Genomic DNA, 26,461 nt, shown 5'->3' on the forward strand with positions numbered 1-26,461 from the left:
GGATGTTCTGGAGTGCTGGAGATGTTCGTGAACTGGGTAGTGTTTCCATGGGTACGTTCAGTTGTCAAAAGTCATCAGATTTGAAATGGATAGATTGTATTATTTTAAAATTAATTCTTAAGAAATTTGATTTTTTAAAAATAATGAGAAGAATCATCCCACATTTTAATAACTTAATACAATGACACTCATTATTATTATTAGCATTAGAGGGTTCTTTTAGAAACGTATGTCTCTTAAGGTAAACAATTTGATTGAAAGTTCAACAGTTTCTTCATTTTTGTGTTTTTTCATTAAATTTATACACTAGTAAATTGAAATACTTTAAAGTTGGAATAGATTCTATAAGAGCTCAATCATATAAAAGCATATATATATTTTTTCTCTTGGTTGGTATACCTAAATGACTCCATTATCATTTACTTACATTAACAGAAGTTACTTTTGAATTTAAGATGTTTCAAAATTTTACGTATTTGTATGTTCTGTATCATTTTAATTTTTTAAAATAACACATATAGAGTGTAGGGGCTTCCCAAGTGATACTAATGGTAAAGAACCCATCTGCCATTGCAAGAGGCACAAGAGATGTGGGGTCTATCCCTGGTTCAGGAAGATTCCCTGGAGGAGGGCATGGCCACCCACTCCATATTCTTACCTGGAAACCTCTCATGGTCAGAGGAGCCTGGGGGGCTACAGTCCCTGCGTCCCAAAGAGTCAGACAGGACTGAAATGATTTAGCATGAACCCATGCACTTTTGATACTTAGAATAATGTAAAAACAGATTTGAAGGAAAATGTGCAAAGTTGTTAACAGCAGTCCATTCTAGGAGGTGGGACTACGGATGACTGCTTATTTTCTTCTTTAGATATAGTTAACATTTTTAAATTAAAAAAAAAAATGAATGACCTGGAAGTGAAAGAACAGAAGAGCTATGGAAGAGGTATTGGAAAAGTGAGAGGAAAGGATAAAAGGGAGGGAAAACCTAGTTCTTGCAGAAGTGTGTGTAAGTTGGGGAATCAAGGGGAGCAGCTCTTGGAATAAGAAAGGTGTTTGGGAGGCAAGTGGGTCATGAGGATACTGCAGTTTTATTCGTCTTACATGACTCCTCCTTGGTGTTTTGTCAAAGAAACATGCGGGCTTAAATCTCTTGCCAAACATTTTTACCATTTGTGTTCCTCTTTGACTAGCACCATATCTTGTGGAGCCAGGCAGGCTCCAGTTCAAATTGCTGCTTTCAGATCCCACTCACTGATTGAGTGACTAGACAAGTTACTTAACCTTCCATGTCTCAGATTTCTCATATGTGAAATGAGGATGATGATATGATAGAAGCCTGTTGAAAGGATAAAATGAGTACACCCATGTAAAACTTGTAGACAGTGCCTCAGCACATGGCACTTTGCATGTCACCATTGAGTGTAAGCTCTTGCATGTTGGCACTGCACTGCATAAAGTCTGGGTGCGGTTTTCTTTTAAGTTAGTGATATCTTTCAGTGGCAGTGGAACTTTCAAGAGAGAGTGAAGGAATCCTGTCTGACCAGCAGTAACCTCCTGGGCTTGTGGGATCTGCCAGTTTACTCGTTCATCTGATCAGCTCATCAAAAGGGGAACAGTAGCCTAATTCCTTGCTTCAAAAATCCCCCAATTAAAAAAAAATTAAAGTTTTACAGTGGAAAACATTCCTATACATGACACAAGACCCAGAATTTTACATAACATATATATATATATTTATGACTACATAAAAATTTAAAGTTAAAATACAAGCAATGGACCTTACTATGTGTATATCTGTGTATATACAGCACACACACACACACACACACACACACACAGTATCAAGTTACACATGCCTGCTGAAAAGTAGTCCACTGGCACCTTGTCAGGTTCCCACTCCCACTCCTCCACCAACATAACCACTTTCACTGACTGCTTGGCTGTTGATCTCCTTATCTTGAAATCAATATTGATATCCGCACTCAGATTTTCCAGTTTCCCACCCAGACCCTGAAGGCCAGCCTGAAAAGGGGAAAGTGAATTTGTGTGTTTCCTTGCCCACTAGTCATCTCCAAGGTAGCCCACAGGTCTTGCATTCACCTGCAAACCCACACAGTCCAACTTGCCCCTCCTCATGGAACCAGCAAAGGAACTGCCAGAACAAATGTAAGGCCAGCAACTTTGCGTTTGGGGGTGAACTGGATTCCCGGACACCTCAGTAAAGCATGGGAGCTGAGCAAGAGTCAGGCGCTGTGATGTCCCCATCCAGCGACTGTCCCGGCCGCGATACCAGCCGGCTCCTCTCTCTTGCAGTCCCTTTCTCCCTCTGGCTCATTCTCTGTTCTCTCCTGCCCTTGGCCTTCCTCGGATCTATTCGCCCTCTTCACACCTTTCCTTTTCCGTCCTCAAAAAACAGCTAAAGCCTTACATTGTGTGGATCACAACAAACTGACCTCTTTCCAGCTGCAGCCACACGCACCCCATCTACTAAACCGAAGTCCAGAAGCGCAAATTGTCAGACGAAGGCGGAGCAAACCAGGAGCCATCAGCTTCTTTCTGGGGCTCCTCGGCTCAAGCTCGGGGCTTCTCTTGGGCGCTGACATCTGCGGCGGCGAGGACGCTCAGGAGACCTTCTGCCCTCGGAACCTCCCGGCTTCCCGACTGGAACGAACAGGCCGGCCGAGTGGACTCCATCTCTTAGGTTGTCCGAGGCTCCGAAGTGGAAACGCCATTCTGTGAAACACAGGTGGCTCCGCCCAGTTCCGTAAGTATGCTTGCTTTCTGTGGGAGTGAGGATTAAACTCTCCTCCCGACTTTGTGGCGCAATCGGTTAGCACGTTGGTCTTTTAACCGCAAAGCTCCTGGTTTGAGCCCATCCAGGGACGTGTCTCACTCTTTTAGAATGTAAATGATGTATGATTGTTTCTAGTCTATGCATCCTCTCCCATGCTCCACTACTACCCTAATCCTCTGTGTCTTGTACACACACACACACACACACACACACACACACACACACACAAGGACATAGGTCCAGGTAGTCTGTGATCCTCAGAGAGGATCTCTGGAGGAAAGCAGGTTGACTGGGAATCCTAGAATGCATGAAAGTGTAGGCTCATCATCATCACCCTGTAAACGCCTTTTACCAGTGAAATTTCCTCCATTGCTTATATAATCTCTATTTAACCTTTTCCATATACTTTTCCAATTAATTTGGTTCTATCCTTTTCCTCCTTTTTCCCTCCATTTTTCCTCCATTGTATCATAGAAAAAGCAAGAGAATTCCAGAAAGACATCTATTTCTGCTTCATTGACTCCTCTAAAGCCTTTGACTGTGTGGATCACAAGAAAATATGGAAAATTCTTCAAGAGATGGGAATAGCAGACCACCTTACCTGCTTCCTGAAAATCCTGTATGCAGGTCAAGGAGAGATGAAACCAGTCAGTCCTAAAGGAAATGAACCCTGAATATTCTTTGGGAGGACTGATGGGGAAGCTGAAGCTCCAAGCCTCACTCCAGGCGGCAGACCTCTATTTTCTGTTTAAAATATGAATCCAAAACTTTTGAGGGAAAGTGGAATTGTTTCCGCCCGGTTTCGAACCGGGGACCTTTCGCGTGTTAGGCGAACGTGATAACCACTACACTACGGAAATCACACGGCCAGTTGTGTCTAGTGACATATCCAAGAATTGCATGCTTCAACACACCTGACCTTCAAATTTTTAAAGGAAGAGAACTCTGGAAACACAGGCAATCCATCAAGTAAGGATCTGCAGTTCCTGAAAGGGCCTGATTTAGGGTTCCTCACCTCTTCCGGGGCAAGGTCCCTGTGTGCCAGCTTTGCGCCCAAGCACAGAGGTCGCCTCGCTGACTCCCCAGTTCTCAGAAGCCTCAGGAGCGGGGGGAGCAAGGTGCGTCTAAGCCCCAGGTGGCCACAGGTCCGTCAAAGTGGGCACAGCCCTTCCAGAGGCAGATCCGGGCCTTAGAGTCCCTTTTCATGGCGCCAGCGGAGACCGGGCTCGATGCTTCAAATCCGAATCGGGAAACAAAGGACCCGCCGTCCCCTGTGCTCCGCCTGACCCGTGCGCTCCTCTCTCGCAGGCCTTTCACAGCAGCGCTTCTCCGGCGCCGCCTGGCACCGGGGGTTCCTCAGATTCCTGCGTCTGTGGCTGATTCTAGTCCTCTAGTTTCAGTCCAGACTTGCATCACGCTTTCACGTTTAGCAGGAACCGCAGCAAAGGCTGAGGCTTGGTCATTTGTTGAATTCCTTTGCCTACCAGGCCCAGCATAAAGCCGCGGAGGAGCCAGGCGCGGTCCACGCAGATCTGACCGTCTTCGTTCCAAACTTGAGATTAATCTTGAAGGACGGCTTTGTTTTACATTTTACAATGTCTGAAACGCCTCTTGTTTTCCTTTCATAATTTTGCAGTTCAGGTCGTCGAGCGTGAATTTAACAGAGAGGTAAAGGCGGGTTTTTTGTTTTTTTTTTTTCTTTCAGAAAGCAGGTGTCTTGAAGGGTTTTCGTATTTACCTCACAGCAGGCAGAGTTTCTTTTCGCTGAAAGGTTTTACTGCAATGGTGTCTGTGTGTCTGTCTGTCTCTGGTTTCCTTTAGCAGTAGAGCTTCTCAATTTGGGGAATGCATGTGCCCTTTTCTTCAGCAGTGGCTTTCCTCCTTTTCTCAGTGCGGCGTTGCGTTCGCGTCTGAGGTTCAGGGGCTCAGACCCCGAGGGAGGCGCGGGCCGCATGCGCAGCGGCTCCCAGGCCGCAGGGCTCCTCCTGGTTCCGCGTGGACTCCGAGTGCGGTCGAGAGTGCGACGGCTCGACAGCACCCTCAATCGCCCTAGAGGCCTGAGTTGCCAAAGAGGCGGACTTGAAAATAGCTTTAGATCAGGGCGTTTCTTGAGATTTCGCCTTGCTTTCCTCCCCTGCAGGTCCTAGTTTGCACCTCCCACGTCCAGACAGAGGAGCGGATACATCGTTTTCTGTCGCGTCCGGCATGCTGACGTCCCACTGGGACGGGACGAGGGTGAGGTGGTCCTCTCCCCGTCAGGGTGGACGCATAGCGGACGCCCGAGGGACCACAGACACAGGGCTCCCTGCAGCAGAAATGGTAGGCCCAGGGCTTCAGAGCCGGCGAGTGGAGCGCGCCAAGGGGACGGATCCATCCCCTGCCCCCGAAGACGTGAAAAACCACAACGACGGCCGCCCAACCCCTGGATTAGAGGCACAGCCTCATCCAAGAACTGGACACGGGAGGCTCCGCTGGTCGTGAGGGAAGACCTGGAATCCAGGTGTGGTGAGAGGTCAAGCTCTCTTTCTGAACCTGTTTCACTGTGAAGCAGGGGCTACTTGGTTCTCAGCTGGTGATGGGCGGGTCCATCTACTCCCTGATCTTGACCTGATTTCGGGGGATCCCCTGATAGCGGCTCGAGGACTGGCTGCTTTTCCTCCTGGATCAGCTCAATCCGCAGAGCCTGACCCTCTTCCATCATTGTGTCTTTGGCTGGAAACCGCGGTGTAGAGTTGAATTCCTTCCCTTTTGTTCTCTGACTCAAATCAGATTGTCCCGCAGGTGTGCTGGGGTGAGGGAAAGCAAAGTGGCTTCACAAGGGATGAACTTCTTGGTTTTCAGAGAGATAATAGGTGTCACAGGTAGAGACGATGTAGGGCCCGGATGAAAATGTGAGGGGATATCAGGAGGTAAAAGTATCCTGCAGTCAGCTTTGTCCTGTGCCCTCTTAGATTCACTGACTGTTCTACAAGGTGACTCAGAGCAGAGAAAGATGGGCTGGTTGGAGGCCCTATGGAGCTTTCTGGTGGTAAGGAACTGTTCCCCAATTTCTTCAGTTCAGTAGTGATCCAAGGATGGCAACACTCCAGGCTTCCCTGTCCATCACCAAACCCTGGAGTTTGTTCAAATGCATGTGCATTGAGTCGGTGATGCCATCCAACCATCTCATCCTCAACCACCCACTTCTCCTCTTGCCTTCAATCTTTCCCAGCATCAGGGACTTTTATACTGAGTCAGCTCTTCCCATCAGTTGTCCATTGGACAACAATATTGGAGCTTCAACTTCAGCATCAGTCCTTCTGATGAATATTCAGAACTGATTTCCTTTAGGATGGACTGGTTGGATCTCCTTGCAGTCCAAGGGACTCTCAAGAGGCTTCTCCAGTTTAAAAGCATCAATTCTTTGGTACTCAGTTTCCTTTATAGTCCAACTCTCACATCCATACATGACTACTGGAAGAATCAGAGCTTTGATTAGATGGAATTGTGTTGGCACAGTAATATCTCTGCTTTTTAATATGCTGTCTAGGTTGGTCATAGCTTTTCTTCCAAGGAGCAAGCATTAATTTCATGGCTGTGGTCCCCATCTACAATGATTTTGGAGCTCAAGACAATAAAGTCTCTCACTGTTTCCATTGTTTCCCCATGTATTTGCCATGTAGTGATGGGATCAGATGCCATGATCTTAGTTTTTTGAATGTTGAATATTAAGCCAGCTTTTTCACTCTCCTCTTTCACTTTCTTTTTTTTTTTTTTTTTTTTTTGCAGGCAGGTCCTATGTTTCTTCCTCTGGTAGGATCTCCTGAACCAAAAAGAGGTTTTCTAAATTGTCCTCTTTGCATCAAACAAACAGAAACAGCAGGTGGGACAAGGCAGCGTGCCCATCCTGCGCTCCAGAGCTGGGAACAAGATCGTATTTAAAAGGAGAGGCCCATTCCAGGACCTGCTCCCTTACCTTATCCACTAGGATGAAAAGAAGCCCTCTTTCACTTTCATCAAGAGGCTTGTTACTTCCTCTTTGCTTTCTGCCATAAACGTGGAGTCATCTGCATATCTGAGGTTATTGATATTTCTTGCAGAAATATTGATTCCAGCTTGTGCTTCATCCAGGCTGGAATTTCACGTGATGTACTTTGCATAGAAGTTAAATAAGCAGGGTGACAACACACAGTCTTGACATACTCCTTTTCTAATTTGGAACCAGTCCATTGTTTCATGTCTAACTGTTGCTTCTTCACCTGCATACAGATTTCTCAGGAGGCAGGTAAGGTGGTCTGGTATTCCCATCTCTTGAAGAATTTTCCAGTTTGTTGTGATCCACACAGTCAAATTCTTTGGCATAGTCAATAAAGCAGAAGTAGATGTTTTTCTGGAACGCTCTTGCTTTTACTATGAATCAACGGATGTCGGCAATTTAATCTCTGGTTCCTCTGCCTTTTTTGAATCCAGCTTGCACATCTGGATGTTCTCAGTTTACATACCGTGAAAGCCTCACAGTGAGAAGTTTGACCATTACTTTGCTAACATGTGAGATGAGAGCAATTGTGTAGTAGTTTGAACATTCTTTGGCATTGCCCTTCTTGGGACTGGAATGAAAACTGACCTTTTCCAGTCCTGTGGCTGCTGCTGAGTTTTCCAAGTTTACAGGCATATTGACTGCAGCATTTTAACAGCCAGGCCCCCCTGTCCATCACAAGAGTTTTTTGAATGTTCTTCCCAATGGCCCATGAGTTATAAGTAGTCCAGTCTGTGTGGGAGATCACTTACATACAATTGCTTGTCCTGTGTGAGCACCAGGTTGTGTTCCATGATCTCTTTAAAACGTTCTTTCCTTAGCCTCAGGCACTTTCTTCATGAGGATAACCCGATCATTACTCTGCTGAGTACTTGAGGGAGCCCCTTTCATATCCCAGCATTCTCTCTCTCCGTCACTGTCTCTCATCACGTGACCTTTCTTCATGTTTCTTTGTTTATTATTAACTTTTATTTGAGTATATCTGTTTTCCAGTGTGTTAATTATGATGTTGTGTTAATACCACAGTGAATTGGCTATACATATATTCCCTCTCTTTTGGATTTCCTTCTCATTTAGGTAACCACAGAGCATCCAGTAATTCCCTATGCCATAAAATAGGTTCTCATTTGTTATTTATTGTACCAGTTCAGCTCAGTTCAGTCGCTCAGTTGTGTCTGAGTCTTTGCAACCCCATGAACTGTAGAACGCCAGGCCTCCCTGTCCATCACCAACTCCCGGAGTCCACCCAAACCTATGTATATTGAGTCGGTGATGCCATGCAACCATCTCATCCGCTGTTGTCCCCTTCTCCTCCTGCCCTCAATCTTTCCCAGCATCAGGGTCTTTTCAAATGAGTCAGCTCTTTGCATCAGGTGGCCAAAGTATTGGAGTTTCAGTTTCAACATCAGTCCTAATGAACACCCAGGACCGATGTCCTTTAGGATGGACTGGTTGTATCTCCTTGCAATCCAGGGGACTCTCAAGAGTCTTCTAAACACCACAGTTCAAAAGCATCAATTCTTCAGTGCTCAGCTTTCTTTTTAGTCCAAATCTCACATGCATACATGACCACTGGAAAAACCATAGCCTTGACTAGATGGACCTTTGTTGGCAAAGTAATATCTCTGCTTTTTAATATACTGCCTAGGTTGGTCATAACTTTCCTTCCAAGGAGTAAGCATCTTTTAATTTTATGGCTGCAGTCACCATCTGCAGTGATTTTGGAGCCCCAAAAAATAAAGTCTGCCATGGTTTCCACTGTTTCCCCATCCACTATTTGCCATGAAGTAATGGGACCAGTTGCCCTGATCTTAGTTTTCTGAATATTGAGCTTTAAGGCAACATTTTCACTCTCTTCGTTCACTTTCATCAAGAGGCTCTTTAGTTCTTCTTCACTTTCTGCCATAAGGGTGGTGTCATACATAGTATCAATAGTGTATTTAGGTAAAGCCTAATTTCCCAATTCCCCCAACTCCCCTTTCAGCCTTGATATCCATACCTTTGCTTTATATCTGTTTTGCAAATAAGAATCACTGGATCTTTGTCCTGTGAACTCTAGCTGCCTTGCTCTCCACCAATACTACCTGAAATCCTCCTCTTGGTGCCCAGCCTGGGAACTCACTGAAAGCAGGAGGCTGGGCCCATGACAAGACTCACCTTGTTTGTTTGTCACCTCTCAGGGCTTGCTATCCTTTGCTGCCTGATTTCCAGTGTCTTAGAAATCAGTATTTCATGGTTTTTGTCTTTATGTTCTTTGGGAGTGGGACAAAGAGGGAGAGTGAGATTTAGGAAGGAGGGTTAATCTGATTTCTGTCACTGCACCTTTGCTAGAAACTGAAGGCATCTCTTTATGTTCTTAGTTTTCCCTAAATAGATGTGCTAATTTAAATTCCAATGTATTTTGCCCACTCAAGGAAAGAATCTTTTTCTTCATGGCCTTGCCATCACAAGAAATTGTCAATACACCTGTCTGTTACTCTAACAAAGGAATTTGTGCCCTACTGACTCAACTTAGTGGGAGGTTCAATGAAAAGACAATATGTACATTTCCAGAGATTGCACGTATTCAGCAGCCAAACTTCCAAGCTGATTGGAAAGTATTCTAATAATTGTAACTGTTTTCAGTGCTGACGAAGTCATTGAGTCCAGACAAGACCAGCCAGAATGACTCTGAAGAGCCTCTTGTGGAGCAGCTTAGGGATTACAGGAGTTAAACACACACACACACACACACACACACAAATGGTCCCAGACATTTATCCTCTTCCCTTCATGAGTTGTATTTTGGCTTTGGTTGGATGCACACAATCTAATGAGGGGTCTCCTTCCTTGCAAGCCTGAGACTGTCTCTGTATGGTATCTGGACAGTACGTGGCTACATCTGCAAAAATTATCTCATTTGAGACACATTGTTGCAAGCTACAGAATCCTGCACCAATAATACATCTTGTACAAACCTGGATCCTTAGAGTTCCTGGTTCACCTTCCACTGATTCCTCAGTTGAAGTTCATAAGGAAAGAAGAGCTCTTCAGATTTTCCATACTTAGTCGAGGATGTCTCTAGGTTCTAGGACATTTCTCTCTGCCCTTCTCTCTCCCTCTTGGAGTTTTTGTCCTTCTGTCCCTTATACTCTAGGCCTCTGTGGATCTTACCCACATTCTGTCCTCTTCATCAGTTTTCCGAAAGTGTGTATTAGAAGTCCTTCAGTCAGCAAGCACTTACTAGGTGCTCACCAGGTACCAGGCCCTTCTCCAGGAAAACTGCTGTATCAGGAGCAAAGTCAAGGTCCCACTCCTTGGGGCATTCACACCAGGAGGCATCAAAAATAAGAATCTCACTCACACACACACAGACAAATAAGAATCACAGCAGGAGAGCAGCCTGTCATGTTCTCAGGTTCACCTGCCTTCCAGCACCTAAGGACCCCGCAGTGACTAAAAAAAGAATTACCTAGCACATGGGAAAATGGGTGACTTGAGATCTAGAAGGCAGGTAACTAAGAATCAGGAATTTCTTTTTTTTTTTTTTAATAAAGGAGTACATCAGGTAAGCAACACGTCCTTACTTAACTTAGAGAGTCCACGTGTTGTGCTCTTCAAGTGACGTTATGGCTACATTCAGAAACATCTCCTAAAGGTATCCACACATTCTCTTAAGGTGTTAAGCTAGAGCTCTTCTATATATAACCTATAAAAATGTGGGCATTATTACTTCTACCTTAATTAGAAATTTCCAGGCAAAGATTATACATTAATTCAACCAATTTAATATCAAAGAACTTAAAGTTAATGATAGATCTTAAAACTGCAATTTGAGCTGAGTCGTGTCTGATAAATGCTGCTTAAAATCACATATTCGATGATACCTAAAAACACTGACCCCAAATTGAAAGGGGAATAATTAAGTCACTATGATTTCTTAAATCAAAAGACTTAATCCTGATTTAAAAGACATCATATGGTATATTTAATTTACTGGAGCACATAATTTGAAGTTTTATAAATAATAATAAATCTGAAAGTAACCATGAGGTAGTTTTTAGACCAAAATTATTAAAGTAGTGTGTGCATACTGAGAGTCATCTCTGGGAGCATGACCAGACAAACATTTTCTATATAATTATACATCAAATATTAGAATTTTCAGGAGTGTAAGTGTATTTGAGATTCATCCTCATAATCAACTTGAATGTTATTCTTGTTTGTAGCATGGAGAGTACTAATTTATCTAAAGCTAAACCTTTTTTATATTCCTGAGTTACATTTCAGCAAAACAGAGTTACAGGAAGAAAAAAAAAAGAAAAGAAAAGACCCACATGGATGCTATTCACTGAGATAGAAAAGGTGGTTCAGAACTCCCCTTGGAGAGAGGCACAATGACATATGTGTGGGAAAGCACACTGTGCCTCTGTGCTTGAATTCAGACTGGACCTGGGACTGCATCAAGGCCAGAACACAAGGCTAAGCATTATTGTCATAGGGCAGCCACCCAACCGACAGCACCCACACAGCAGTTCTGGGAAGCTTTTGAGAATATTCCCCTCCCTTTGCAGCATTTCCCATCTGGTTCTCTCATCCTCCGACCACAGGGAAGGATTCTTCACCTCTGTGCCCTGACAGAACACTTTATGCTCCCTGCAGGGAGTGGAGAGCCAGGCAAGAGCCAAGGGGGCAGCTGTACTGCCTCGATGGGTTTCTAGCAAAGGAGCGTGGAAATCCCATGGACAGAGGAGCCTGGTGGGCTAGAGTCCAAGGGATCGCAAAGAGTTTTGGACAAGACTGGGCCAGTGAGCACGAGCAGCAGGCGGTTCCACCACTCAGACGGATCCAAAGCACACCTGAGTGCCCGCCAAAGCAACCCGCAGGAGGCCAGAGGGCAGAGGGCAGCCGGTACAGCTGAGGGTGGAGGATGAAAGCCTAGACCGTCCTACAAGCACAGGGCATGAGTGGCCTGCACTTGAGAAAGACCTGAATAAAACTCCATCTAGGCTATCCCTGCAAATATGCTCTCTATAGTGGCATTGGTGGTTCAGTGGTAGAATTCTCGCCTCCCACGCGGGAGACCCGGGTTCGATTCCCGGCCAATGCATTGTGGTTATGTTTGTTTTGGGCTTCGCTGGCCCAAGGACAGAGGAATGCTACAGTCCAAGGGATGGCCAAAAGTCCAAAAGGACTGAGCGACTAACACACATATACCTTCTCTACATCCTAAAGAGAACGGATTCCAGGTTCCTGAAGGGCCAAGAGGGCCCTCTTCTGGTCGGTACAGCTGTTCCCCGGCCTTGGAAGACAAGTCCCACAGAAGTTAGCTTTCAGAGGGACGTCAAAGGAAAGGAACAATCCCGAGATATCGGCACGTTACTATCAAGAGATGTCATAACTCTTATCCAAAGAAAGAATGTGATGTTAACCGGGCACTTAGGTACAGAATGTACGATGTTCGTATTCTTGCAAACTTTTGGTATCTTACAAAAGCTTTTGGTATTGGATTTTAATGAATTTTTGGAACTGAAGCCCCACATTCTCCTTGAATGAAAACTCTGTTAAGTAAGACTCTGGGTTTACCACGCCAGGAGAAAAGAGTGGAGGCCAGAGCTGGCCAGCACAGGCTGTTCACGGCATCTCAGCTCCAACAGCCAGCCCGAGGTCCAGGACCCTGAGGCCCGGACTCAGCGGCATTTAGAAACTCTGTGCAGAAATGTTCTGCATTGGACCTTTAAGCAAAATACAGTTCCGATCTGGGCAGCAAGAGAGAGACTTGTGTGAGTGCAGACGCTGGAAGAAAGAAAGCTTTCCCTGACCGGGAATCGAACCCGGGCCGCGGCGGTGAAAGCGCCGAATCCTAGCCACTAGACCACCAGGGAGCTGTAGACAAATACCTTATTTAGCTTCTCCAGGTGAAAGGTGAGTGGAAGATGACCCTTCAGAAAGTCAGAAAGCGGGAAAGGCAATGTCGCAGCGGCCCAGGGCTGTGTGCCGCTGTGCAGGGCTCCCAGCCCTGGCCCCGCTGCTCATCGTCCTTCACGTCTCCTTTCCTGGGCGTCGCTTTTGCTCTGGGGCAAGGACACAAAGTAGCGGACTGGGTCCCTCCTGGTCTAGCTGTAGCGCTGCGTTTTGCCGGGCCCAGGTCTTGCTCTCCTTGTGAACCTCGGTTTTCTTTGTCGTCAGGCTCGGTGATGAGTGGCGGGTGATGAGCGGATCCGTCCACCTCCAGATCTCTGATGTGGCTCCGGGGCCTCTCCTAGCGCTGAATAAAGAGACTTCCAGGTGGTCACCAAGTCTTCCTCCAGCTGCGTCCCATGCCTCACCCCGTGCCTTTCGCGCCTGTTGGTTTTGCCAATGAGAAGACATATCTTAGCGGGGTGAAAAGAAAGAGAAAAACTTGTTTCCGCCCGGTTTCGAACCGGGGACCTTTCGCGTGTGAGGCGAACGTGATAACCACTACACTACGGAAACGGGATAAACTCTACTCCTGAACAATGTATCCATGAAATTCGAAGTCCCGCCACCAGTAATCACACAACCAACTCTTAACACTCAAAAAGGAACCTTGAAGTCCCAAGCCCTCTCAGGCACGGAGACGGCGGCTCCCGAGGGCCCTGCTTTAGGGTTCCTCCTCTCCCATGAAGTGAGGACCCCTGGGCCCCCACAGGTTGCCTTCGGGGCCCCGCACCCAACGCAGAATCCTCAGATCCTCAGCTACGCACCCTGAGTTCAGGGGTCGCCCCCGCCGACTCCCCAGCTCCCGAAAGCCGCAGGAGGCGGAGACGGTGGGCGCTCCCGAGGCCCAGGTGACCCCGAAACCCAGCGGTGTGGAAGCCGCCCCTCCATGGCTGCGGATCCACGCCTTGGTGGTCCTTCTCTCGGCTCTGGCGATCAGCGCTCTGGGCTCTCAGGAATGACCGACGCTTCCAATCCACCCGGGACGCGCCCTCCCCGCTGTTCCTTTGCACCTGACTCCTGTTTTGTTTCTCTGAAAGTCCGTTGGGCGCAGCACTTCTCCGGTGTCCTCCTGGCAAAAGGGAGTTCTCTTTGGTGTTGCCTAAAATGTCACCCCCACGTCCCTGGGTGGGCTCGAACCACCAACCTTTCGGTTAACAGCCGCATGCGCTAAACGACTGCACCACAGAGACAACAGTACAAGGTTCTTTTGGACTCTCTCTGGAGTAGACACTCATTCCCGGGGTGAGCGCTCTGTTCCCCAGAGAAACGGTGCTGTTTCCCTGCCCCTACCCGCCACAGATGCCAGCCCCCCCGGAGAAACCGCCATCCAGGCCTCAAAGCTTCCGGGCTTGAACCGAAATAGATCCAAGCACAGCTGAACACCGGGTTGCTCCCACGGTGGCTCTTCCCGTTTCCTCGCCTACACCCAACGAATGAGAGTTTGCCCACCCTAGCAAAGGCCTCCGGGCATGTGCTTCGGTTTCCTGTGTTCACCAGGCGGTTTCCACCAGAGTGGGCTTCCCTCGGGGCTCAGACGGTAAGAATCCGTCTATAATGCAGGGCACCCTGGTTCAATCCTTGATTTTGGAAGATCCCCTGGAGAAGGGAATGGCCACCCACTCCAGTATTCTTACCTGGAGAATCTTTGGACAGTGAAGCCTGGCCGGCTACAGTCCCTAGGGACACAAAGGGTTGAACACGACTGAGCGACATTGACTTCAGTTTAGGTGAGTATAGCTCGTTTGTCTGAGTGTTTTCTTTAAATGGTTATTTGTACTCACATCGTAAATTTAACAATATACACTTGCTGTGAGAATAACTTATCCCTCTCCAAATCAGAAATATATGAAGAATACAAGAAGAGTTCTCCTGCCTCCATTCCTACTCCACCGCTGACACACTTTATATGTTACAGGTAAGAGGTGGTGGCCGCTTAGGAGTGTGATCAGCGCTGTGAGAAAACTAAGGGACCCAGGAAACCCTGCCTCTTGCCTTGACGACCGTCTGCCCTCTCTGGGCTATGGGGAAAGGGTGAAGGCAAAGAAAAGGAAAATAACAGTCTTATTTGCAGAAATTTTACCTCCGGATGGGACACTCTGGTTAACCTAAACAGAATATGTGGTTGGTGATAGAGACCTAGGGGGTCCTCCCTGGCACAAAACCCAAAGTGGATTTCACCTCATTTTCTGAGGTGAGAGTGAGCTGAGTCGATCAAAGGAGAGGAGCAGAGAGAAAGCGAGAGGGTTGAACACCTAGGGGAGTCAACCATATTGGAGTCTCCTCAGGGCCTTAGAAGAACTGCCCTGAGCTTACGGGTGGGACGTATAGAGGCTAAAGAAGCGGATACTGTTCTCTGGTGATGGAGACCAGGTGGCTCCCGAGGGGATTCCATGGTGTAATGGTGAGCACTCTGGACTCTGAATCCAGCCATCCGAGTTCAAATGTCGGTGAGACCTTTCTGCCTAGTTAGTAGAAGAACACTTTTGCTAATAGGGAACCCTAGGGGACCCCATTCCCCTAATAGGACCCGCCTTCCGGCTCCCGCGACCCTCAGCGGCGTGGTTCACAGGGACACGGCGGACAGGTGTGGAACCGACCCGGGGCATCCTCGCTGGAACCGGGCGGCTCTGCTCATCGCTGGCCATCAGAGCCCGGCCCTTCCCTGCCCTCCAAGTCCCGGTCACGGGCGCAGCGGCCCAGCCAGTGCCGCCCCCTCGTCGGGTCCCCTGGGTCTCTGGAGTCAAAGGCAGAGGCTGAGCTCAGGGAGTCCTCTCCCGCGAGGGGGCTTCGCACCGCAAGTCTTGTAACTGCATGGTTGTCCCTGTTAGTAAATAGTGCCGGGGATGAGCTGCCATGTCAGATATTCACATATTAGATGATACCTAAAAGCCAGGGACGGGGGAGCCTGATGGGCTGCCGTCTATGGGATCGCACAGAGTCGGACGCGACTGAAGTGACTTAGCAGCAGCAGCAGCAGCAAAAGCATTTACGGAGAAGGCAATGGCACCCCACTCCAGTACTCTTGCGTGGAAAATCCCATGGATGGAGGAGCCTGGTTACCCCCACGTTGAAAGGGTAATATAAGTAACTATGATTTCTATAATTAAAAGACTTAATCTTCATTGAAAAATATGATTATATGGTATATTTAATTTTCTGTGGCACATAATATTGAATTTTATAAATGGAAATATTTTTTGGAATTAGAGTGTGCTTATGGGAAACAAAGCAATACAGGAAATTTAGGCAGTTCACTTTCATTAGGATTTTGAATAGAAAATAAATATAAGACTTCTACAGAGTACATCATGAGAAACGCTGGACTGGAAGAAACCAAGCTGGAATCAAGATTGCTGGGAGAAATATCAATAACCTCAGATATGCAGATGACACCACCCTTATGGCAGAAAGTGAAGAGGAACTCAAAAGCCTCTTGATGAAGGTGAAAGTGGAGAGTGAAAAAGTTGGCTTAAAGCTCAACATTCCGAAAACGAAGATCATAGCATCCAGTCTCACCACTTCATGGGAAATAGATGGGGAAACAGTGGAAACAGTGTCAGACTTTATTTTTCTGGGCTCCAAAATCACTGCAGATGGTGACTGCAGCCATGAAATTAAAAGACGCTTACTCCCTGGAAAGAAAGTTATGACCAACCAAGATAGCGTATCCAAAAGCAGAGACATTACTTTGCCAACAAAGGTTTGTCTAGTCAAGGCTATGGTTTTTCCTGTGGTCATGTATGGATGTGAGAGCTGGACTGTGAAGAAGGCTGAGCGATGAAGAATTGATGCTTTTGCACTGTGGTGTTGGAGAAGACTCTTGAGAGTCCCTTGGACTGCAAGGAGATCCAACCAGTCCATTCTGAAGGAGATCAGCCCAGGGATTTCTTTGGAAGGAATGATGCTAAAGCTGAAACTCCAGTACTTTGGCCACCTCATGGGAAGAGTTGACTCATTGGAAAAGACTCTGATGCTGGGAGGGATTGGGGGCAGGAGGAGAAGGGGACGACAGAGGATGAGATGGCTGGATGGCATCACTGACTCGATGGGCGTGAGTCTGGGTGAACTCCGGGTGTTGGTGATGGACAGGGAGGCCTGGTGTGCTTCGATTCATGGGGTCGCAAAGAGTCGGACACGACTGAGTGACTGATCTGATCTGGTCTGACAACCTAGAATAGTATGATACCAATATTTTACACATTTTTAGAAAATCTGAAAGTCAACATGAAGTAGGTTTTAGACTAAAATTATTAAAGTTGGGTAAAGCGTACCAGGAGTCATCTCTGAGAGTATGACAGGACACTTTCTATGCAATTATATATCAATTATTAGAATTATCTAGAGTGTTAAAAGTATTCAAAATTCATCCTTACAATCAATTTGAAATGTTTTCTTGTACGTAGCATGGAGAGCACTAATTTATCTAAAGCTAAATGTTTTTTATATTCCTGAGTTACATTTCAGCAAATCAGAAAGTTCAAGGGGGGGTGGAAACAACCCAATGGGTTCTATTCAGCTGAGATAGAAAAGGTGGTTCACTACCCCACTTTGGAGAGAGGGAGACTGGAATATGTGTGGTAAAGCTGGATGCCTCTGTGCTTGAATTCGGACTGGACCTGGGACTGGGTCAAGGCCAGAACAGCACAAGACTAGCCATTATTATCTTGGGGCTTAGACCCACCTGACAGCACCCACTCAACAGTCCTGGAAAGCTCTTGAGGATACTCCCCCTCCTGTGGACGTGTTTCCCATCTGGTTCTCTATTCCACCAGCCACAGAGAAGGACTTTTCACCCCTGTGTCCTGACAGAACACTTTATGATCCCTGCAGGACACAGGGAGCCAGGCAAGAGTGAAGGGGGCAGCTGCACTGACCTGATGGGTTTCTAGCAAAGTAGCGGGAAAATCCCATAGAAAGAGGAGGCTGACTGGCTACAGTTCATGGGGTTGAAAAGAGTAGGACATCACTGAGCCAGTGGGGGTGAGGACGAGGTGGTTCCACCAATCAGATGATCAAAACACCACTGACTGCCCACCAAATCAACCTGCAAGAGGCCAGAGGGCTGCTGGTGCTATGGAGGGCGGAGGATCAAAGCCTAGACATCCTACAAGCACAGGGCATGACAGGCCTGCCTGCACTTGGAAAACAGCTGAATAAAACACCATCTAGGTTATTCTCTTAAAAAGCCTCTCGAGAGTAGGGGCATTGGTGGTTCAGTGGTAGAATTCTCACCTATCACGCGGGAGACCCAGTTTGATTCCTGGTGAATGCATTTTGGTCGTGTTTGTTTAGGGCTTCCCTGGTGGCTCAGATGGTAAAGAATCTGCCTGCAATACAGGAGACCTGGGTTGGGAAAATCCCCTGGAGAAGGAAATGACAACTCACTCCAGTAGTCTTGCCTGGAGAATCCCATGGACAGAGGAGCATGGTGGGCTACAGTCCAAAGGGATCTCAAAAAGTCTGACACGACTGAACGACTAACACACATACCCTCTCTACATCCAAAAGAGACCAGATTCCAGGTTCCTGCAGGGCAAGAGGGCCGGCCCTCTTCTGGACGGCCAAGCTGTTCCTGTCCTTGGAAGACAGGTCCCACAGAAGATAGCTTTGAGAGGGACTCCAAAGTAAAGGAACGATCCTGAGATGTTGGCATGTTATTATCAAGTGATGTCATAACTCTTACATAAAGAAAGAATATGATGTTAACTGCCCACGTAGGTACAGAATATACTATCTTGCAAACTTTTCGTATCTTATAAAAGCTTTTGGTTTTGAATGAATTTTTGGAACTGAAGCCCCATATTCTCTTTGAATGGAAATACTGTAAGTCAGTCCCTGGTTTTACCATGCCAAGAGAAAGAGTGGAGGCCAGAGCTGGCCAGCACAGGCTGTTCGTGGCATCTCAGCTCCAACAGCCAGCCTGAGGTCCAGGACCCTGAGGCCCGGACTCAGTGGCATTTAGAAACTCTGTGCAGAAATGTTCTGCCCTGGACCTTTAAGCAAAATACAGTTCTGATCTGGGCAGGAAGAGAGTGACTTGTGTGAGTGCAGACGCTGGAATAAAGAAAGTTTTCCGTGACCAGCAATCGAACTCTGGCCGCGGCGGTGAGAGCGCCGAATCCTAGCCACTAGACCACCAAGGAGCTGTAGAGAAAAGGTTATTTATCTTCTTCAGGAGAAAGATGTAAGATGTGTAAGATGAATCGTCAGAAATCAGGAAAGGAAAAACCTCAACGACCTACAGCTGAGTCCGTTGCCTCACCCTGTGCCTTTCGCCTTTGCCAATGCGAATGCAAATCTCCGCGGTGGGGCGGTGGGGGAGAGCAACCTGTTTCCACCCGGGTTCGAACTGGGGACCTTTCTCATGTGAGGCGAACGTGATAACCATTACACTACGGAAACTGGACACCCTCCACTACTTAACACTGTATTCATGAAATCCCGAATACTGCCACCAGCATCTAGACCACCTAATTTTAACACTCAAACAGGAACCTTGAAGCCCCAAGCTCGCTCAGACGCGGAGACGCCAGTTCCCGAGGGCCCTGCTTTACAGTTCCTCATCTCCTCTCAAGTGAGGACACTGGGGCCCCCACAGGTTGCATTCGGGGTCCTGCACCCAACGCAGAGGCCTCAGACCCTTAACTCCACACCGGAGCTCAGGGGTCGCCCCAGCCGATTGCCGAGCTCCCGGAAGACGGAGGAGGCGGGGAGGGTAGGTGTGTCCGAAGCCAGGGGACTCTGCGGCTCAGCCGTGTAGACGCCGCCCCTCCCGTGGTGGCCCTTTTCACAGCGCCCGTGGTCAGTACTCGGGTCTCAGGAATGATTGACTGTCGGGTGCCGCGCTAGACATTACTGACAAAATGGAGGTACGGCCACAAGCCCCTCTCTTTGTCCCGCAGGCACGGACCTGGGATGAAGGAGTTAGGCCTTGTGATTCTGTCTTGTTTTTTCCTCTCCTCGGCTGAGTTGACTGAAAAGGAATATTAAGTTGCTTATTGTTCTTGAGAGGAGCATGAGAAGGCACAAAGCCTTCTGCAGCTGTGCTCAGAGAATAATTCATAAAGTTAATCATTGACATTTGTTTAAGGACTTTTACAAAAGAGTGTTCCAGGATGAGCACATAAGCGGCAGCTTGAGGCCATGGGAGAGATTGCTATCTGAAGCCTATTTGTGAGGAAAATATTTATGGCAAAGTAGTTTACTGAATTTAGGGCTTAGAAATAATTAAAATAGTTAGAAGTTACAGATTTAAGGAATGTTGTAATGTTAGCATATTTTACTATAGCTTATAGAGGTTAGGAATTTTAGAGATACTAATAGCTAGAAGCCTTTTTAAGAGAGTGAGCTCAGGATGTTAGGGGCAAACAGGATTTAGAAAGATAAAAAATAAACTGAGGAATGTAGCATGAATTACAATGTAATCAAGTTAACTATAGGACACATAAGAGGAAGTAGATAATAGATGGTAAAGCTGATTCTGAGAGAATGGCTGAAGCAGAAACTCTGTTTGAAGGGCAACAATGATTTATGGAGATAGTAAATCTGGGTGAGGGGGAACTGAAAATGTCAAACCTCTGACCTAATGTTTTTGTAAAAGTATAAAAGAGAATTTTAAACTTGAAATAAATAGGCAGTCCAAGAAAACTGAGAGGCTGCCTCATTTTCTTGCCGACACCGTCCATCTCTTCAGGCTGAATCCCTGGCTGCTGCATCTGGATTCAGGCAATCTACGCTTCCAATCCCCCGAGACCTGCCCTCTCCCCTGTTTCTTTGTCCCTGACTCCTGTGCTCTTTCTCTGCATGCCAGCTCGCCGCTGCACTTTCTGGTGTTCTCCTGGCAAAAGGGAGTCTCTTCGGTGGTCTCTAAAATGCCACCCCACCGTCTCTGGGTGGGCTCAAACCACCAACCTTTACAGTTAACAGCCAAACGCTACGGAGAGAGAGGTATTGGCTTTTCCTGGGGTCTTTGGAGTTGACACATCTTCCTAGGATAAGACCCCTGCCCCCAGGGCAATGGTGCCACTTCCATGCCCTCTATGACCACAGATGCCAGAGCCCCTGGAGGTACCAGGAGCCAGGGCTTCAATCCTGTGGGCCTGAACCGAAATAGATCCAAGGACAGCTGAACACACGGTGGGCTCCTATGATGGCTCTTCCCACGTCCTCACCTACACCCAACAAATCAGAGTTTGCCCACCCTGGAATAGGCCTCCAGGGCTGTGTTAGGTTTCCTGTGTCCACCAGGCAATTTCCACCACAGTGGGCTTCCCTGGGGCTCAGACAGTAAGAATCCGCCTGCAATGCAGGACACCCAGGTTCAATCCCTGTTTTGGGACTATCCCCTGGAGGAGGGCGTGAAACCCACGCCAGTATTCTTGCCTGGAGAATCCCCATGGACAAGGAGCCCGGCGGACTAAGTCCATGGGGTGGCAAAGAGTCTACAGGACTTAGCGACTAAGCACAGAGGTCGCGGGGATGGTTGTTCTGTGTCCGCCCACCGGCGACAGAGTTGGGCACTCACTGCGATGCTCTAAGACTTGGATGAATACATTGTCTTTAGCCCTTTGTCCCATGAAGACCGTTGAGAAGGGAAACACAGAAAAGTTTTCAAAGTGAATGGTTATTTTTTAAAAGACTTTATCCCAGTTTTTGGAATCCACAGCATCCAGTGGGGTGGGCAACGGAAAGGCCCCTGGAGCAGCGCAAGCTGGGTGGAGCTTCTGCATCCCAGCCTGGGTAGGCTGCATTCTGTGAGGTTTGCCTGGGAGCGGGAAAGGGTGAAAACCAAGCTGGGAAGGCTGGTTTGGGAGGAAGGCATTGAGACCTCCCAGGAGGCTTGGGCAGGAATCCTTAGAGCTGAACATTGCTCCACTCCAGGTAGCAGAGTGGGGAAGGAGGGAAAGGGCTGTGCAGGCAAGAATCAAGGAGGCCTAAGGAGAGGGGAGGAAGGAGAGAATAAAAGAATTTGTGCTTCTACCCTTCCCCCATCCCTCTCTTGCCTTCTCTCCTCTTCTTGGTCTTCTTCTCATCCCTACAACTGAAAAATATTGATACACCCACTTTTGAGAAGGTAGACCCAACTATCTGTGAACAAATTCTGGGTTGTAAAAATAGTTCTGTCCTTATGTGGCCTTAGACAAATTAAGAAAATTTCTTGTGCCTCCCTTCTTTCTTCTTTAAAATGGGAGGAATATAAGCATTTGTTGTCAGATGTGCCTGGGTTTAGAAACTACTGGATGAATCATGTTATCAGCTGTGAAATCATAAATATTGTTGTCACTATTCTCAGAATCTTTTGACAAACTCTACCCTTATTTATTTCACCTTGAATTAACTTGATACTTCTAGAAATTTCTGTAAATGGAATCAAGACAATGGCTCCCCTTATTACTCTTGCAGTTTGCTCTGAGAGTGTTCTTGAAGTTTCCTCCAATGTAGCTGGACTACCCTTCATTGCCAGTTCTCTGCTTGCAGATCAGGACGGATGTGCAGGCTGGAGGAAATGGGAAGAACACACATCTCCACCCATCCCAGTTCTAACCTCACATGATTCTGTCTTTGCCCCTTGTGAGAACCCTGTTCTCCGGGTTTCCTGGCCATTCTGTGATCTCTCAACATACTTTCTATGGATTTCTTTATGAATCAGAGTCCATTTCCAGTCCTTGAACTCATAAACCTTGACTTTGTGTTGTTCGTTACTACTCAACAGCTTGATTTTCCAAAAAGAAGATTCATATTCTCACCCTGGAGCTGTGAACTTCCTCCTCATAACAAGCACCTCCCCTTTGCCTCCTTCCTCCTTGAGTCAACCTCTCTCCAGTCTCTGGAAACAAATATGTCCCAAGGCAACACTAGGCATCTTTCTGACTCTTTTGATTGGCCAAAAACTGGTGCTATTTTTTCTGTTATGTGTATTGGCTTAGGGAAGAAACACTTTTAGGATACAATGAAGAAGTAAAGATTATTAGTCTGAGCCCTGATATGATTTATACCTATTATACATGCAAATATTTAATGTGGTGGTATTTTGGGTACATAAGTACCGTCTGTACTGTAAGACAACTTGGATGTGCATCCTCTATGATTCAGCAAACAGTTCTCTTGTGTACCTTGATATTTGTACGCCTTTTTTAAAACTGCAATTTCTAGATTTGATATGTTAAGAAATGGAAGAGAAACTGACTTGACCGACCTGACCAAAGAGTCTGTGACTGCCTAAGTGTCAGAGCTGTGCCTCATGCCCTCCTCGATATGTGAGTCACCCCAGGTGAGCTTGGGTCTTCCCTAGTGGCTCAGCAGGTAAAGCATCTGCCTGCAATGCAAGAGGTGCAGGTTAAATCCCTGGGTTGGGAAGATCCCCTGGAGAAGGGAATGACCACCGACTCCAGTATTCTTGCCTGGAGAATTTCTTGGAACCTGGCATGCTCCAGTCCATGGGGTCACAAAGTCAGACAAGACTGAGCGAAGTTCCCTTCACTTCTAGGTGAGTATAGCTGGTTTGTCTGAATGTTTGATGTAAATAGTTATTGTTACTTATATTGTAAATCTAACAAATATACACTTGCTGTGAGAAAACCTTACCCCTCCCAAATCAGAAATGTATGAAGAAAAGGAGAGTTCTCCTGCCTCCATTGCCACTCCACTGCTGACACACTTTACATGTTACAGATAAGAGGTGGTGGCAGCAGCTTTGGAGGGTAATTTGTACTATTGGAAAACTAAGGGATCCAGGAAATCCCACCTCCTGCCCTGACAACCATCTGCCCTCTTGGAGCAATGAGAAAAGATGAAGGCAAGGAAAAGGGAAACACTCTTATTTGCAGAAATTTTACCTCAAGATGGGACATTCTGCTTAACCAGGGCAGAATATGTGGTTGATGATAGAGAGCTAGGGGGCTCTTCCCTGGCACAAAACCCAAAGTGGATTTTACCTCATTTTCTGAGGTGAGAGTGAACTGAGCCTATCAGAGGAGAGGAGCAGAAAGAAAGCAAAAGGGATGTGCACCTATGCAGGTCAACTGTGTTCAAGTCTTGGGAGTAAGAATGGGACATATGGAGGCTGAAGAAGCAGATGCCCTTTCCTTGGCAGCGGAGAGAAGGTAGCTGCCAAAGAGGTTCCAGGGTGTAATAGTGAGGACCCTGGATCCAGCGATCCGAGTTCAAATCTCGTGGAACCTTTCTGTTTAATTAGAAAAGTTGTCCCTGTGACTAAATGGTAAAGTGGAAGGGCTGCGATGTCGATAATCAGCCGGGAATCTCGACAGCTTTAGGGTCGAGGGTTCCAGACCTGAATGAAAAGAACTGTGTTTTATTCAAGTTCTCTATTCTTCCGACTTTTTATTGGCCCTGTCCCAGTTTATTATGATTTTATTCAGAGTTTCTTGCTCTTAAGTCTCCGTTGGACACGCAAAGCCGCTATTCGGTCAAGATTCGAACCGTCACTTCTGGAAATCTCGTCCTTTGGTCCCAAGCTCAGACCGAAAGAGGTCGCAGATTTCGGCGTCTGAGGAGACCCAGGTCCCTGATCCAGGGCCGCCCGGCCAGGCTGCTCCGGGGCAGACGAGCCGCTGGGAGTCCGGAGCCGAGGGCTGGGTTCCCTTCGTTCTGCCGCGACTCTGCTCCGCCGAGATGATTTGTCACGACGTAAGCGGATGGAAACATTTGTGTCCTCTACTGCTCGGGAGAAAAGTACGGATGAGGCCCGTAACGGACCTGAATAGCTAGTTAGTTGTCCTTTCGCGGTGCTAAGAAGCATCTCTCTGATCTTTATAATTTGGAACTTTCAGAGGTTACAAGGAAAGGTATGAGGCCGGCGAAAACATCCGAGAAAGGGCTAAGATCAGGAGAGAACAGAGGATGAGCCAGAAGCAGAAAGGGACTGGAAGAGAGAGGAGCGGGCAGGTATTGCGGCGGGGCCATCGCTGGGTTGGGGCGACCACAGCGCTTCACTGCGAGCAGCTCCCACCCTTTACTGAGGTGTCCCGGGACCCGATTCACCCCAAATCGCAAAGCTGCTGGCCTGGCATTTGTTCTGACAAAGTTCCCTTTGCGGGTTCCGTGTGGAGTGGTGAAGTGGGTTATGTAGATCTGCAGGTGGCCGCTGCCTTGGAGATGACTGGCGGGCAGGAACTACACAGACACTCCACTTTCAGCTTTGCAGGCTGGTCTGCAGCGTCGGGCCCCGGAAAATCCGAGCGTCAATATTTGCTTAGAGATAAGGAGATTTACAGCCAAACAGTCAGTGAAAATGGTTATCCCTGGAAAAAAGGAACATGGGAAGGGATCAGGAAACTACTGTTTGGGGGCGTGTGTAACATTGTATTACATACAGGATATTTTCAAAAGTTCATTGCTTGTATTTTGGATTTAAATTTGTGTGTAGTCATAAGTATCAGTCTTTAAAAATTCTGGGTCTATTGTCATGTGTAGGGGAGTGTTTTCCACTGTAAAATCATGATTTTTTAAAAAAAGTTCAAAATTCCGGAAGGAAGGAGTTGAAATATTATTGCTCTTTTGTTGATCTGATCAGATGAGCTGATAAACTCACAGATCCTCCCAGCCCTGGAGATTACTGCAGGTCAAAGAGGACTGCTTTACTCTTCTCTTGCCACCTGAGAAGCTCGGGGGCAGCAGATTCAAATTGCAGGGAGCTGGAGAGGCGCAGGTGCACAATGCACTTGGATGCACCTGGCGACAGAGGTTCTCAGGCAGCCAGTGGCCTCCCGGCCGCTCTGGTTCTGAACCCCAGGGCAGTAAAGTCCAGGCAAGAAGAGACCAGTAGGACAAGGGCAGCATCTCCTTTAAGTCCTGTATGTTCAGCATCCAACAGTGGTCTTGAAGACACACAGTGAAAGAGTGGGAATAGATTAGGGGAAAAGAAGGAATCCTCGGTGATTTCCTCATCTAAACCACTCCTGAGGATGAAGTGAATATAGGCAGGGACCAGGCCCTCCTGGCACCGGTGAAGGTGGGTGGAGTTGTCCTCAGCAGCTGGAGCCAAAGCAGACATCCTTGGCTAGGCGGCCAGTGAGTAAGCAGGCCTTCTTCTTCCCCAGCTGGGTAACACTTGAACTTTCGGCACTGGAATGTGTCCCCCTAGGCTTTTGATGGGTTCCAAAGATGCAAGAGATAGGTTTCTTTCTTTTTTTATAAATTTTTTCTCCAGCTTTATTGAGATATAATTGACATATGACACTGTGTGAGTTTAGGGTGTGCAGCACGTTGATTGGATACAGTTATATATGGCAAAATGATTCCCACCAGAGCATTAACTAGCACCTCCATCCCATCACATAATTCTCATTTCTTTTTTGTGATGAGAATATTTATGATCCAGTCTCTTGCATCTTTCAAATAAACATATAATGAAGTGCTTATACAAAGTTTACACCCAGGTAACTGACATCTTAAGATGTGATAAGAAATCCCTGGCAGTCTAGTGGTTGGAACTTGGTGCTTTCACAGCTGTGGGCCAGGGTTTGTGGACCTAAGACCCCACAGTCTGTGTTCAGCCATGCATTCTCAGTCACATCCAACTCTGTGGGACGCCATGAACTGTAGCCCACTACGCTACTCTCTTCATGGGATTTTGCAGGTAAGAACACTGCAGTGGCTTGCATTTCCTACTCCAACAACAGATAGGTTTCTTCTTAATGCACTTATTAAGGTCGGTAGTGGCTGGTGGCCAGATGGCACAGCATGCTTT

The 26,461-nt window shown here is 47.1% G+C and overlaps 6 non-coding genes across 6 annotated transcripts; 1 reads left to right on the forward strand and 5 right to left on the reverse strand.

Moving 5' to 3' along the window:
• Positions 1–3,582: 3,582 nt before the first annotated feature.
• TRNAV-AAC lies at positions 3,583–3,655 on the reverse strand. Its single transcript has one exon. It is a non-coding gene; the product is annotated as a tRNA-Val (tRNA).
• Positions 3,656–11,828: 8,173 nt separating this feature from the next.
• On the forward strand, positions 11,829–11,899 carry TRNAG-CCC. The gene has a single exon. It is a non-coding gene; the product is annotated as a tRNA-Gly (tRNA).
• Positions 11,900–12,602: 703 nt separating this feature from the next.
• TRNAE-UUC lies at positions 12,603–12,674 on the reverse strand. Its single transcript has one exon. It is a non-coding gene; the product is annotated as a tRNA-Glu (tRNA).
• A 519-nt stretch (positions 12,675–13,193) lies between these two features.
• On the reverse strand, positions 13,194–13,266 carry TRNAV-CAC. The gene has a single exon. It is a non-coding gene; the product is annotated as a tRNA-Val (tRNA).
• A 603-nt stretch (positions 13,267–13,869) lies between these two features.
• Positions 13,870–13,943, reverse strand: TRNAN-GUU. Its single transcript has one exon. It is a non-coding gene; the product is annotated as a tRNA-Asn (tRNA).
• A 5,139-nt stretch (positions 13,944–19,082) lies between these two features.
• Positions 19,083–19,155, reverse strand: TRNAV-CAC. Its single transcript has one exon. It is a non-coding gene; the product is annotated as a tRNA-Val (tRNA).
• Between the last annotated feature and the right edge of the window lie 7,306 nt (positions 19,156–26,461).

This window comes from Bos indicus x Bos taurus, chromosome 3, assembly GCF_003369695.1.
Source record: "Bos indicus x Bos taurus breed Angus x Brahman F1 hybrid chromosome 3, Bos_hybrid_MaternalHap_v2.0, whole genome shotgun sequence".
Taxonomy (NCBI): Eukaryota; Metazoa; Chordata; class Mammalia; order Artiodactyla; family Bovidae; genus Bos; species Bos indicus x Bos taurus.